Source organism: Bidens hawaiensis, unplaced genomic scaffold (genome assembly GCF_021521415.1).
Source record: "Bidens hawaiensis isolate Kalapana, Puna unplaced genomic scaffold, B.hawaiensis_p1.1 tig00009970_1, whole genome shotgun sequence".
In the NCBI taxonomy this organism is placed as follows: Eukaryota; Viridiplantae; Streptophyta; class Magnoliopsida; order Asterales; family Asteraceae; genus Bidens; species Bidens hawaiensis.
The window spans coordinates 676,374-692,272 of record NW_027491757.1 but is presented as its reverse complement, the minus strand read 5'-3'; the positions used below and the strand labels follow the sequence as shown (position 1 = coordinate 692,272).

Sequence of the window (15,899 nt, the reverse complement as noted above, 5' to 3'; positions counted from 1 at the left end):
CGAGCCACTGGAGCATTACGGTGGCTCCTTCAAGTCCGGTGAATTTCGGAGGGTTACCCGCATTGAAGGATTTAATATTGTATCCGGAGGGGTTGGTATTAGTTTGGTTTAAGGCTTGGGCTATTGCGGCGGCCATTTCCTGGGAACGTTGCTGCCTACGTCTGCGCGCGGCCTCTCTCCTCTGAAAACGAGCTGATAGCGGAGGCATTCTATAAAAGTTTTAATTTTTGTTAATATCTTGGTATGGGAAATCGTTTTAGCGCAAAGTATATCATCGTAAAGCTTGTTTCGCGAAGTTAAATGCTATCAAATTTTGAAGTAAAATAAGAATTTTAATGCAAACTTAAATGAATTCGAATTGAAAATCGACAATTCATGCATCACCATGACTTTCCGAATTCTCAACTTAAAATATCGAGTAAATGAATATTGGAGATTGACGATTCATGTATCACCATGACTTTTCAAACCTTCAGTTTAAAATAAATGAATATTGGAGATTGACAATTCATGTATCACCATGACTTTTCAAATCTTAAATTTAAAACATAAAGTTAATGGTAATTGAAAATCAACTATTCATGTATCACCATGACTTCTCGGATTTTCGATCCCCACAACAAACGAATATGTAAGTAAAGAAATACATTGAAATTTAATAATAATCGAAAGATCGCGAATAAAACATGAAATCAAGTGCTGCGTATGCGCAAGCATATTTTATAAATAACGAGTAATCAACAATCAGCGCGCATTAGCGCGAGAAGGGACTCTTAGGTATTCTAGGTCGTTACGTTTGACCACCTAATCCTAAAGTCACGGAGCTCTGATACCAATCTGTAACACCCCGACCGATGGCGGATAATACATCGGGGCGCCACGTATTGTTTCATTACTCGTGACACTACTTGGGTGTTAATATTTAATAAATACATTTACCGCGCACGCGCAACACAGTTTCACGAAGTAACATAAAATTAATCATATCATAACTCAAAATATTCAATTAACATAAACTTGATTTGTTACATTTTAAACTAGGTCCAAAAGAAAAGAAAACAATCCTATGTGTCCTCAAGCTTCCAGAAACAGCTACAGCAAACCTGAACATGTGTTAAAATAAAACGTCAACACTTGCGTGTCGGTGAGAAATCAAGTTTAATACATATAAATAGATAACAATATATGCGCGCATCATGTGTATAACTGGTGTTCAACAAGGGTGTAATCAGATTTGTGATCAAGCCTAATAGATCATAGCTCATAGTTCAACCCGTGCTCCCAATTGAGCACAAAAACAAGAAAACTGTGCAAGTGTAAACAAAAGAGAAATCATAAACGATAGTTCTCCCGTGTTCATCTAATGGATCCATGAAAACTGCGGAATAGGCCGACAAGACGGTTAATGATCCACACATACAAATAAACAGCCAAGTCTACGTCCATAACACATGGGGTTTTGCGCGTCAAAAGTTTATAAACAAGTTTAAGACTCAAGTTTGTACGATCACATGAACATCCCAAAACATTAAAAATAAAAAGGGATTAGGTACGAGATTACTCACTTGTAAACAGTGCGATGAAAGATAATGCAGGAACCAACTTTTAAACAAGCACAAGCTAACCTATAATAAGAGGTTATTGGTTTAATGATTTGCTTTAAGCCTTGAATATATGTTAGCATAGTAATATGTATCTTTAACAAATTATTATATATTATATATTACCGGAAATCTGGGCAGGACAAGGGAAAAGACGAAGGCAGAGAGAGGAGGCGGCTGAGGAACAACGGCAGAGGGCAAGGAGAAGAGAGCAGAGGAGAGTTTAAGTGTTTGTGTGTGTAGTGTTAAATAACAAGAAAATAGTATTATATATAGGGAAACCCTAGGGAACACAATCCCTTAAAAAGAGGAAAAGATCTTATCAAATCAAGCAAAAGATATCAAAAGGCAAAAGATTCCAAAAGCAAAAGATACCAAAAGATATGGCAGCATGGGAATAGGAAAAAGGGCTGACAGGTTACAGAATAAAGCATGGGAGGAGTCAGATAAAGGTACTGGTCAAGGCATGGGAAAAGCAGATTTCAAGAGATTATGTCAGTCACTTTTTCTGCCAACCAATGGGGTTGGTGCGCATGCTGCGCCGAAAGTGACTATTCAGACAGAAGATATCACAAAAGTAAACGGGCTGGCTAGAACAGAAAAAGATACAAGTCTAGCGCGAGAAAGCTGCGCGCGAGGGCGAAGGCACAGAGAACAATCCTTAGCGCGCCGCGGGAAGAACTACAATCCTTAGCGCGTCGCGGGAGGAACTACAATTCTTAGCGCGCTGCGGGAAGAACTATAATCCTTAGCGCGTCGCGGGAGGAACTACAATTCTTAGCGCGCTGCGGGAAGAACTATAATCCTTAGCGCGCCGCGGGAAGAAATACCATTCTTAGCGCGCTGTGGGAACAGTTCGCCTCGCGTATCGCAGGAACAGCTGGTCTCCCTTGTAAGGAGTCTGGCGCGTGGAGCTGCGCAGACATCCTTAGGCGGGAAGAACCAAAGGACAAGCAAGGAGTTAAGAGAAAAAGGGTTCCAGGCTTAAGGGCTAAGCAGAAGGGCGGGACGGCGACAAGAGAGAAAAAGGCGGGACAGCGACAAGAGAGAAGAAGAAAGGGACGGAACGGCGGAAAGGAAATTATTATTAGTAAGTAATATATATATAATTTATTAAATGTTAAATTTACAAAGATTAATAATCAAATTTTAAATTATAAAAAGAATCGGATTCGAAAACGGGTACCTGGGTCGGGTCGGATTCGGGCAGTTGTCACAAAAAACTCCGTTTTCATCGGAACTTTCATAACTCGTTGCGAATACAACTTCATTTTAACGGCATGACATATAAAAATAGGAGCATGCCGTAACGACATACTAAAATTTTTAAAATATCGTATGCTAAAGATTACCAAAGAATCAATAACTTAAATGTATAAGTAATAACAAACAACTATATGAGAAGAAAAATACATGCTAAGGTACATACTAAACCATGAAAACTTTGGGATGTTAAAGTGAAGTAAAAAAAGTTTAGCAAACAGAAATATCATGAATCAAAACTAAAACAATTTAAAACTTGGGAGGACTAAATTGAAACAAGGACTAAGATGCAATATTACATTATATTTTAAAGAAAACACTGTAGCAATATTACACTATATTTTAAAGAAAACACTGTAGCAAAAAGAATACTTTTCATTTTGTGTTAGGTTGGTATTAAAAGTAGGGCCGGCTTAACGAATGTGAAGGTCTAAATCAAAATAAGATTTTGTGGCCATTTCATGACAGCTGTTAAGTAAAAGATACTGTTTACTACAAACTTTTAAACTCATAACTTATACTTTAGTAACAACCAAGCCTACCATCACACCAATACATTACTTTTAGTTTACTTTACCCATTATAATATAATAACAATATCATCTTCAACTTTCGAACCATCATCAATAATCGCAAGACACCTGACGCCATTCCCAACCCGCTTCATCAAATTGTCTCTGGAAAGTGTCCACTTTTGCCCACCTAATGTTTCAAGATCAATCTTTGGAACATCATGAAACTCTGATTCTGTTTCTAGACACAAACTAAAGGGTCCAACCGCATTTACTCGACTAATGTTATTCATAGCCATAGAAAAACTTGTAACTAGAGATTTATGGATATCACTTCTAAGTGTGGTGTAAGGAACTAAAATACTAAGCTTAACAAAACTAGTTTTCAACGATGGCGAAGAAATAACCGGTGTCTCTTTGATTAATATTCGGTTTATTTTGATATAATATCCCAAGGACTTGGAACTCTTTCTTATCATGGGAGTGTAAGAAAGAATGCTTCTAAGATCAAGATTCGGAAACTGAGTAAAATAAAATGGACCGTCACCTACAAATGCCACCCCACGAGCCGATGATAAGTTGGTAGACAAAGTGCAAATTTCTCAGTCATAGTCATATTCGAAAGCTAACGTGGAAAAGACAGGGATGACCAAGAAAAGGATGCAACACCGGTAACATTTTTAGGAAAAGATATCAACAAGGAGGAAGGTGCACATGATACCACAAACTGGTATCCAAATGGCCACCTTGCACCATGACTAGGGTTCCTTCCATCGGTTAGGTCTATATTCGCTAAGTCAGTGGTTAGTTGCGATATTTTGCATGAGTTTGAGATGGGATTCAAAGGGGTGACTCCACATCTCTTGCAGCCATATTTGGTTGTGAAATTATTTAGTGAAGGGCATATAGGGTTGATGTAAGATTTTGCTTCTTTGCATAAAGTGTTGTCACAAGGTATGGGAAACCTACATCCTTCCTCTAACCCGCAAGGAACCTTCAACTGATGAACGATACAATTTGTCCACACGAAAGGAGCGTCAAGGTCGATGAGGTAATATGGCTGGTAGGACCGGCCAAGAGACCTTGTGGAGAGATGTTTTTTCATCCTTGGTTATGGCTATAACTAAGGTGGTGAGACGTGGATCGAGAGTTTGGGGCAAGATGTTATGAAAGAAGGATAGCAAAATAAACAAGATCAAATGCATCTCTTCTATTTGTGACCAATTTCCCATGAAAAAACCATTGCACTGCATCATTAAAGCGTTGCAATGCTTCTTCGTAAATGTGTCGGAAATAATTATTTTGCTATCTTATATAGAATATAGTTAAATATCATTAACATGAATGCTATTTTAAAGAGGTTTGAGAAAAACATTGGAAATAGTGGGCTGGAATTAATTTAGAGACAATTACATGAGGGCTTGACTAACGGATTAAGAACGTGATCGTGATTCGTGAAAGGCTGAAAGCTACAGAAAACTTAATTTGGGCTAGGCCAACAAAAAACAAACTTAGTTTGGGCTAGGCCCACAAGAAACAAGGACTCGCTTGACAACATATGAAAAATTGGTCTTTTTGCAATTAAAAAATATTCAAAATTTGTAATGAACAAACATAAACAAACGCAGATTAGCGTGCATAAACGGACGTGAACGAACACATTATCGAATGCTGAGGAACACAACTGATTGATTGAACGAGCATGGCCTCTGTTCGTGTTCATTCATTTAGTTAATCGAATGAAATTCCCTATTTATATTCGTTCATTTATTAGATGAATGAACACAAATGAACTTTCCGCCAAACAGTACGACAAAGTTCAGAGCATTTAAAACCTTAAGCACACATTAAAACGTCAAAAACTGTGTGTTAATCGCTTTAAGTTGATGTGGACAAGGATGTTAGCCCACTACCTCTGTGCCCTGATAATATCATAGTCGGAAACCATAATTCTATTACGTTTAATCCTTGTATATTTATAAACCCTTCTTCTCTCCTGTCTCACTCATCTATGTTTAATATTTTCATAACAAAACGGGATATCGTATCGACCTTCTTAACAATTAACTGATCGGAAAATCAATAACCGAAAAACTGATAATGTTAGATAGGAAAAATAAAGTGACTTTTAAATTTAGGGGCTGTTTGATTCAATCAAATCTTACTAGTAAGATCTTACCGAATTAGACACACAACCCCTTAAGCCCAATTCTGAAATGGGCCTATTATAGATTTTTCTTTAATCCATCAAATTAGCCTTTTTAAAAAGCCCATAAAATACAAATTACACCAAAACTTTACATTAGGTTAAAAACTTAAAAGGATGTCATATCTTCATTTTCATGAAGCAGCCGTCTCCACCTACTCATATTCAGCACCATGACTCATTTTTCTAGTACAGTGATATTTGTGGGATCCAAAGGTATTGATGATGTAAATGGATTTGAAGATGTCCGATCTGTTAAGGTGCACAAAGCTTCAAGTTTTTTAGTTTGCGTCTAACTTACAAGTGGACTGGACTACCTTCATAATATTAGGTATACACACATTACTTTTGTTGCTCTTGTAGTTTTCTTAGTATCTTTCCATTTACATGATTAGATACCTTATACCCAGAATATATTACAGTACCTCTTATGGATAGGGGTGCAAACGAGCCGAGCTCGAGGTCGACTAGGCTCGAGCTGAGGTCGTTTAACTTGTACTGAGCTCGGCTCGTTTCGAGCTCTATTTTCAAAGCTCAAGCTCGGCTCGGCTCGTTTATTATACATCAACTATTTTTTATATAATTATAATTATTTTAATATATATTTTTCTATTAAAATTTTATGTATAAAATAATATATATTATTTAGTTATTTTTATTTATTTTTTAATGACATTATATATATTAATTAATAATTATTGGATATATATTTCAAAAATTATGTAAATTATGTAAGTGAAGCTCGGGCTCGTTTATTAAACGAGCTTACTTTTAGACTCGAGCTCGGGCTTGTTTAAGCTCGGATATATCAAGCTTTTAACAAGCCGATCTCGAGTAGCTCGCGAGTAGCTCGGCTTAGTTGCACCTCTACCTCTTATATTTTACAATAATTGGAAATAATACTAGATTAAATGTTGTTTTACGGGTCATGCATAATAATGTTATGACTTCAAGATAGTTTTTAAAAAATTGGGTTTTGCAATTCAAAAGGGGACAACGGCGCATGTTGTTGCCCGCTTGCCTTCTGTTTCACTGTAATAAAAAACTTACAATAATCTTTAAATTTCGTTAAAAAAATGTTAACCGTTTGACTAGAGAAATTATAGTCTACACTCAATAGTTAATAATGTTATTATTTTACGGTAGGTTTTTATTTGTATTTAATGTTATTTTGATTGCAATTGTTCAAATATGTATTATAGTCTACACTCATAGTTTATAAAATGGGTAATGACCATTTTTTTTTGTGTGTGAAAAGTGAAATTTAAGTATGATTGGAATTTTATAGCACATAAGCTTTCTCATCAAATCAATTGGGCATCATCAATTGGATCTTAATTCGTTTACCGATAACTAAGGGATGTGAGAAAGTCCTGCTAGGGACACCCAGACACCTCTTAATACGCCGCGTATAGTGCTATACACGGCGTATAGGGTACAGTCAACCTAAGACTGATTATTACTATCCTAGGTCGTCAAGTCGTACCTTATACGCCCCGTATAGCGCTACACGAGGCGTATTATGCCCATTTAAATTATTGTACCCGGCTCTCCCTCCTACTCTCTATCATACACATATCACATACAAAACAATATCAACACACGCACATATTTTGTAACATACACTCGAGAAGCGTGAAACAAAAAAAACGTTGTGGTTCATCCATTTATTTCTAGATTCGAATGAGGAGGTGCCATGTTACGTGCTTAACGATCGGTCTAGCACGCCGTGGTTGTATAATAGAAGTACAAGTAATTAAAGGTTGAATACTTAAAATATACGATTATACTTATAACTGCAAATAGAACGATGACTTTGTAGCGACCATTTCGTATCTGCCAAGAACCCTCCAAAAATTGCAAGAATATTTAAAAAGCCTATGCAGGTTGTCACAGTTTTTGCAGATTCTGATGATGAAATTTTCAAATGCCCACACATATATATATGAATACATTGGCAGGTACCCCTGTCATATAAAATCTCTGTGCGAGCTTAACTCTTACAAAGGAAATGTATTATGTATATCAAATTCAGACCTTATAAAAATACTGACCCTGAAACTGTTAAAAAGATAAACACAGTTCCTAGAATATAATAGAAGTCTCTTTCTAATTATTACGAGTCCATCAGCTCATTTAAAATAACGAGGAATACCAGTTATTAGCTTAGTTGATTATCTGTTCTTGCTTTTCTGTACAGTTCTTTGTCCATGTGGTAATCAAATCTATATTTGGTTTATATTATTTAACCAAAATTTTAAATGCCCAGTTAGCATTTTTCTTGATACTGACACCACATTGAGCTAAGTTCATGTAAGTTTTATTTTGTAAGGCATTCACATAGAAAAGTGTTGTTTTGTTGTAGTTTTGATGTTTTATTGTAGTATAGGTATGACTTATTAATTTTAAATGTCGGAAACAATAAGTCTATTACGTTTACTCCTTGTATATAATAAACCCTTCTTCTTTCATGTCTTGCTCATTTATGTTTAATGTTTTCATAACAAAATGCGATAGCGAACTGACCTTAACAATGAACTGATCGGAAAATCAATAACCTAAAAAACAATAATGTTAGATTGGAAAAATAAACTGAAATTTAAATTAGGAGCTGTTTGGTTCAATCAAATCTTATTCGATGAACCTCTTAAAGATTTTCCTTTGGTCCATTAAATGAGCCTTTAAAAAGCCCATAAAATACAAATTAGACCAAAACTTTACATTAGGTTGAAAGAATGTCAACTTCATTTTCATGAAGCAGACGTCTCCACCTACTCATTTTCAGCACCATGGCTCATTTTTCTAGTACAGTGATAATTGTTGGATCCAAAGGTATTGATGATGAAAATAGAATGGCTCATTTATTTATGTCGTTTAATTGCAATCGAGAGCAACACAAAAGAATTTTTGAAATGGAAAGATCCTTGGAGGATCAGCTTAAATAACACCATGCCGACGTGAAGATCAAATCTTCCCAAACATGAGTTAATACAAAAAATCCGACAAATATGCTGAACTTGGTGAAACAGTTTTTACACAAATGTACGGCCCATTTATGTGATGAAGTCTTTTGTATTATTTTGTTTATTAACGGTTGCATTTTGTGCTTTTGAGTTTAATATATTTTTGGGCCTGAGATCTTTTAATCTAAGCCCATTGGCCCGAAATAAATGGAAGAATGCATTCCATGCTTCCACCTATAAAAGGTGAAGCATGATGCACAAAATAACTCTTTTAAAAAACTTCTCTCTCTTTCTTATCTTATCATTCCAATCACTTTCAACTTATCTAAAATAGCAAATAATCAAATCAAAAAAGATCTGAGATCTCGGTTAGTTATAAGTGAGTTTCGCTTAGCTTATAACCCAGACTTATTCAATAGCACGTTGTGAGATCCAGTATCGGGACATACAACATGAGGTTGAGCTTAGAATCGCTCATCTTTTTCTGCCGTTTAATTGCATGTGAAAGAAACACAAAAGAATTTTTGAAGTCAAAAGATGTTTGGAGGATCAGTCCAAAGTACAGATAAATCCACTTCCTAGGAACGAAGTAAATGCAATGTGGGAATGAAGGAAATAAGATTTTCGTTGGATTTGGATTGAAAAGGGTGGAGGCGGAGATTATGAATCAAAGGAGTAGTAGTTGCGGGAGGAGGAGGCGGAGATTGTGAATCAAAGTAGTAATAGTTGCTACCGGTTTTTGGAAGTTATTGTATATTACTTCATTTATGGCACTTCGAAACTTTTTTTTAAATATATTTGAACATTATTTTCAGGTTAGACATAAATTGTGTATGTTGTGAATTTATTGGGTATCCTAGAAATTGATTTTTTTGGATGAAATATCAAAAGGCATAGTTCGGTTTTCTTAGTCTGCAAATGATGCTGTTTTAAGTCGTTTGATGCAATGCTAAAAGATTCTTGGACCGCACCTTTTGGCCAAAAGAACCGCACCAAGAACCGCACCAATTTCCATGTTGTGTACTAGTGAATGCTACATGAACCAGACTAAAACCCATTATCATTTTAAAAAATATTTTCAGACTCACTTTTTACAAAATTCTAGTTAATTTTTTTTTCTTTGAAAAGAAAATTTATAAACTATGTTAATTATGGAGTAATAGAGAAGCCCAATGTATGAATCCATGAGACGAGGTATGAAATCCCTAGTCTAATTCTTCCTATCCGAAAACCGAATTCATAATTCAGATCGTTCTCTTTGTCTACAAACACGAATACGATTGCTTGTCGGATTCTTTCTATTTTCTATTTTCGGTTTTTTCACACCCTGAAGATTTGTGTAGGAAAATGGTATATATGCAAATTACACCAAAAATCTTAATTAACATATTATGCAAGTAATTGACTTAGATTATGTGACATATTGTAGTAGTGAGTAGTGACCACTCTGGCTTTGCACTATTATCATAAATAATCAACAAATAATAAATAATAATAAAGTGTTAATTACTTTACGGCAGTGGACGGGTGCTTTTGTGGGACTATATTTTGACGTTTCCGTCCAACTATCTTGCAGCCGACTTCGTTATTTCCTCACACCACTAACGGCCGTCATTAAGTAAAAGATATTGCTTACTACAAAGTTTTGAACTCATAACCTATACTTTAGTAACAACAAAGTCTACCTTCACACCAATACATTATTTTTAGTTTACTTTATCCATTATAATATAATAACTATATATAATGTTTTTTTTCGGAATTAGGGGCTTTAATTAAGTGTGGGCCTAAAGCCCTAACTTGTTTTCGCTGTCTCACGAGCCACCCCTGATTATAAGCTTATTATACTATATGTTTGTTTTGTGTGGAACAAATATCATATTTCTAATGATATATATATTTTTCTAGAACGACTTTTATTTTGTGTTTAGGTCATTTTATTTTGATCAGTATATTTTAAAAAGGTACTATCAAGAAGATACAAGCGTATAATATATTAGATCAATAATAATGTTGGCAACAGTGTAAGGATTATCTATGTAACTTGTGTTTTACTTCGGGTAGCGTTGGACAGCTCGTAAAACACCAACGTTGAAACCCCGGTAAAAACCGGGCGTTACAATAGCTATTTAACGTGAATTCCGTCAGTGTTGGTTACGTTCGTTATAGTAGGGACACTGTTGGTAAAACTTAAGCAATAAAACCTAAAAAATAAACTTGTCAAATAACATAATAAAAAAATAAAGCATTTAAACTGAAGATTATTTGGCGGTAAAATCGGTGGTGGTAAAACCCAAGCGTTGTCAGTCCCGGGCATTTAGGTGGTAGCTCAGCACGAATTTGGTGGGTTTCGGTTACGGTACCGGAGCTAAAAAACATAAAAAATGAGGTAGACCAATGGAATGGCATCAAATAGTATTGGCAAAACTCGAATGTTTTCGGACCCTTCATTGAGGCAGTGAGCGCGAATTTGGCCAGAATCCGTCACATTTGTTACAATAGTTATATCATAAATAAAAAAACAAAATTAGCATTCAGTCAACAATTCCTTTATGTTTGTTAAGGTACTGCCGTACTGGAACTAAAAAACAAACAACAAAATAAATAAACTAATATATAAATAAATAAGGTGTCGTCAAGTGACTCAGTGATGACTTAATGTCACCAAACTTCTTAATTATATCTATTAGATAATCGACTATATAACCCACATGTGATATACCCTAAATTTTACAAGAATACAATCTAAAAACAATATTCTCGTATAATATATGAACAATTCATCATATACTATAGGTAAATAGTTCACCAACGTCCAACAACCTGGAGGTTGATGGCTCTTAAAACAAAATAAACCATCGCAAGGTTGCACTCACAGAAAACAACTGGAAAGACTGAAACGTAACTTTATCGATCGAAAATCTTATCATTAGAATTTGTTAAGTTACCGACGAGCGATTTAAAGTCTTTTATTCTTTTGACATTCTTAATGTCTTCGTTAGAGAATCGTCGGTAGTTACAAATGGATTAACGAAAACTATTTAAAACTATATTTCTATTTAATACATATGTTGGTACACTCTCATGTCAATATAAAATGATAAAAGTCGTTTCGAGTGGTTTATTGGTCTAAATTACTTGTATATAAGATTAACATTGTAGAAGGATACGTATTATAATACTCCAGAATATGATTTCTATAATTTCAAATTAATTCTTTAGAGTGGAATAATTTATTATCATGTAAATAGGTAATGAATAACGTTGACAAAAATCCAAACTAGTGGAAAACATGTACTATCGTATTCATCTAGAAAATTAAAACAAAGTTGGTTTCGATTTACAATATGCATGCATCCACACCTCTTTATTAATAAGTGGCATTAATATGATAAAAGATGATAATATATTATAATATCCATCGAACTGGTGATACTTAAAACTTGATATTGTATAGTTTCATATATAAAACCTAACATAAAGGAGTTTTTCATATATTGATGGGTTTCCTCATTGATAATGCACCTATATGAGGCAGATCTGGAACGTCCAAATCAGTATGAACGATTGATCTCTCGTCTCAAAAAGATTCACTCGAGGTATACGAAGATAGTTTCAAACGCTGTTAATAATAATAATAATAATAATAATAATAATAATAATACACGTAAGCAACGGCCAACTAGACATTCCAACCTAACTTTTTGGGCATGAGAATAATCGATTGCTCCCACTTTCTTTATAGATTAAACTAACAAATTCTTTTTGTGAGCAAGCTTAGATCTTTTTTTTAATGGTTGGGTGAAAAGTTTTAAAACTAAATGCTATCAAGATGGTAGAAGGTATAATTACATTTCATCTATAAGTAGAATGTTAGATAATTTGTCAAGTCGCAAGTTCTCGTCACGGTCTAATTTCAAGTAAATACATCAAGGAAATTGAATTTCGAGCGACCTAACCTATTAAATCACTGTAAATATCCTTTTTACTAAAATCGTTTTAGATAGGAATGACAATTTATGGCAACGAAAAGACTTGCAATTTAAGTTGTAGATAAAGCGACTTATTTTGTATATTAAAAATATGTTTATATTAGTTTTGTTATTATCTATTTTTGTAGCTTTATTATTATTTTTTCAATTGGTTGTCTGATTTTCTTTTATGATTCATGAAGTGCTTTATCGAACCGTTGCAAATTAAGCGCGGGTTATTACACGCTTGTTAAAATAATGAATGGTCTTAATGCCTACCAAACTATCTTTAGAATATGTTTAATCATTACCGACCAATGCTTAATCATTACCATCACTCAGCTTGTACCTTCTTCTTCATCTTGATTGTATATTTGTGTACAATTATTTTCTGATTAATTATTCACAAGTTATAAACCAAATAACTATATATACTAGTTTAAAAATAGTTGGACCGAACGAATAGCTAACATGTGGCTTGATTTTAATGGGTTACAATTCAGACGGCTAGGATTTGAAAAACTGACAAACCGACGGTTTCATATTGGAAATTTTGGGAATTTTTTTATTTTCATTGACATTCTTTGGAATGTGATCAAAATGGACATTTTGTGGTACCGTAATAAATTGATACAATACCGATCAAATTCCCTTTGCTTTTTCACTTTAGCGTGTGGGTTGGTAGGACTTGGTACCACTATTCTTTTTATTTAATAAACACGTTTAATGACAAGCTAAAGCTAATGTAGACATCATTACTTGATATAATTAATGCCAGGTTTTTTAGACCGAATTCGTGCTACCTAATTATTGGTTTCTTGTACCATTAGAGATCTAAAGTAATAGATAATCCTTTCTTTTGTTTCTTAATGTGAAAGGACCTTTGTTTTCTGAAGCGTGTGATAACGAATATGCCTTTTTGGGTATATTATTAATCAACGATTAAACCATCTTAATGATTGTATATTAAAATTAAAACGCCCATAAAAACAAAATAAATAAAGTTCTAACTTATCGCTATCATTTTTAGGCAAATAAAACTTTAGTAATCTACACTATAACCTAAAGATTACTAACAATTCATACTTATAATTAAATCAATAACATTCTTAACTTTCGTTTCTGTTACGAAGATAGTCTTACACACAAACCGTCATAGACTTGCACTTGATTTTAACTCAATTTCACTCACAAAAAATGTACACTTTACATTTCGATCACACTCATCTATGTAAGTGAAATCAAGTGAAAATCAAGTACAAATTCATATCATTACTAAATAATTGTCATTAATAAAGTTGTTGTCATATCATCCATTTATGTAACAATCGTTGCTAGCACAACATAGACTCGTGACTTTGGCCCAGTGACTTGGTTTCTCGGACACCGACTCCCTTGACACAACGACCAACTATACTAAAAAAACTATTATTTTTTTTTGAACGACCAACAAATAAAGAATTGTTTAGGTACTCCGTATGGGGGTGACTCACTGACAAAAGACCACTCCCAGCTGGCCCAACCCAGCCGTACGAAGTCCTTAAGCGTCTTTAAGTTATCTCTTGTTTCGGGGAAACGCCTGAAGGCCCACTAGTGATAAAACCCAGACGTCCTTAGGATTAAACCAGAGATTATGGAACCACAAGATCCATTGGTGATGATACCCCGAAGACCCACTAGTGATAAAAGCCAGACGTTCGGGAAAAAAATGTCAAATCAAAATAGTTGATTGGCGAAGAAGTTACACATCCCACTAAAGGGCAAAACAGTAATTTCACACCAAAGACAAAGATCTACTTAAACTCTACAACATGTAACAACATTGTAACACATTCTTTAGAACAAGCGACCCAACAATATGGAACTACAACTATCCACCATCCTCTTCTTCTTAATCATAATAATAATCTCCACCTCCGGCCACCCTTCACCGCCCATACCAACACCGAGCCAACCCGATTACATCCGAACAACCTGCGAGACGACTCGTTACCCCGAAACATGTTTAAACTCTCTTTCTAAATACTCCAAAACCATCAAACACGACCCTAGTCGCCTTGCCACCGTGGCAATCCACGTAGCCCTAACCAATGCCACCCGAATGTCGACTTACGTGTCCAAGATGTCCCGCCACCGGGGTTTGGATAACATGACAGAATCCGCGGCAATTAGGGATTGTTCATCGGTGTTTGGAGACGCGGTGGACGAGATTTATAAGTCGAAGAATGAAATGAAGCGGTTGGGTTGGACCGGTGAGTCTATAAGGTTCCAGCTCAGCAACGTGCAGACGTGGATGAGTGCGGCTTTGACGAACGAGGACACGTGTATTGATGGGTTTGAAGAGGTGGACGGGGATGTGAAGGCGGAGGTTTGTGGTCGTGTGGGCGCGGTTAAGGAGGTGACGAGTAACGCGTTGGCGTTGGTTAATAGTTATGCAGATACGATACGTGAATTAGTATCTGCTAGAGCCGTAGAAAAATTAGGCCCTTAAAATATAAATTTTTATAAAAGTTTATGAACAAAATTAAATATTTCGGGGCTCTGGAAAAGCGGGCCCTGGTTTTAGTGACGACCAAAAGGAACGTTAGATTTGCTGATTATGTGTGTGATTAATTGAGTGAACATATTTGGGTGTCCAATATTTATTTTGGTGTTATTTAGACATTTTGTATACTACAATACAGTACATGATCATACGTTATAAATCGTTTGTTAGTGTATTGTATATGTAATATTTAATTAGGGATGATTAATATGTACTTCAAGTGCGAGCTAGAGCTAATGACACAAAATAATATATGGGATCTTTTAGATTAATTATCACAATTGGTAGTATCAATAAACTACTTATGAGATCAATTTAATATTTATAATGATTTTCTTGTTGGGAATTTGGGATATTAGTGGTGGTTGCGGTAGTAATCTCATGCTTAAATTCTTTGAAGTTAAATAAGTCGAACTCATGATTGATATATTAAGTAATTACTTATTAGCACTCCAAATTCGCAAAAACATGGATTCAGATACATAAACACACAAACTTCTTTTTTAAGACATAATGATATGGAATACACATCAAAATATAAAATATTTTTAGATTCAGATTTAGATTTAGATTTAGATTTTTTTAAAGGCAAAAATCCTCATATTCTTACTTTATAATTTGAACGCGCTTCCTCACTTTGGAAAGGCAAAACACCATACCCTAGACCACAATATTGTTAGGATCGAGTTTTTAAACCATCTTAAGTTTTGATTTGTATTCTAATTATCAGGTTGGATTATTGTTTCGACTTAAGCCCTAAGGGGATGAAAACCGTACACGGTTTTTTTATATCCGGTGCCAAAAATTGGGTAGTTTGGGTATTGGAAAATCGAGTAGT

General features: G+C 34.9%; 2 pseudogenes; one reads left to right on the top strand and one right to left on the bottom strand.

Annotated features, from left to right (window-relative positions):
• Positions 1-3,444: 3,444 nt before the first annotated feature.
• LOC143533997 (chitinase CLP-like) lies at positions 3,445-4,588 on the bottom strand (annotated as a pseudogene).
• A 9,786-nt stretch (positions 4,589-14,374) lies between these two features.
• Positions 14,375-15,007, top strand: LOC143534009 (21 kDa protein pseudogene; annotated as a pseudogene).
• The last annotated feature ends 892 nt before the right edge of the window (positions 15,008-15,899 follow it).